This window comes from Orycteropus afer, unplaced genomic scaffold, assembly GCF_000298275.1.
Source record: "Orycteropus afer afer isolate SDZICR_OR568_19922 unplaced genomic scaffold, OryAfe1.0 scaffold00130, whole genome shotgun sequence".
Lineage (NCBI taxonomy): Eukaryota > Metazoa > Chordata > Mammalia > Tubulidentata > Orycteropodidae > Orycteropus > Orycteropus afer.
This window is the reverse complement of record NW_006921717.1, coordinates 782087-782766: the sequence shown is the minus strand read 5'-3', so window position 1 is coordinate 782766 and position 680 is coordinate 782087.

Below are 680 nucleotides of genomic sequence, written 5' to 3'. Positions count from 1 at the left end.
CACTCGTCAAAATGCTGTCTGGTTACATATAGTAGACTCAGAATCTGAATCCTTTTAGTTTGATATTTTCAACTGGTTACCGAAAGGTATTGGGTCCTGGATTAGATCTGTATCACTATATAGATTAATGACATTAACTGTTGTGGTAGAAATTATTAGAATAGTCAAATGTTGCATGAAATGTATAACTGATGTAATGGCACAAAAGACCAATTTAATGCCTATAAAGAGAATTATGTACATAGATGAGACCCATTTCCCAAATTGACTTGAGCTCGCACCCTGTGCCAATCTTTTGAACATTCAAGTTATTCCTCTAATGTGGCCTTACTGCACACAGACCCCACACCCAGTCTAAGATCACAGAAGCTGAATGCTAAGCTGTGTTCAGGAACTCTAAGTGGCCAATGCCATCAGTGAATAGAGAAACGTGGAGGACATTGTCTCTATGTATTTAAGGGAGGGTACCCATAAGACAAAGGTGCCCTGGTGGTACAGTGGTTAAGTGCTCAGCTGCCAACCAAAAAGTAAGCGGTTCAAACTCAGCAGCTGCTCCATGGGAGAACGTCATGGCAGTCTGCTTCCGTGAAGATTGACAGCCTTGGAGACCCTCTGGGGCAGTTCCACTCTGTCCTCTAGGGGCGCTGTGGGTCAGAATGGACTCCAGGCAGTGGGTGTGG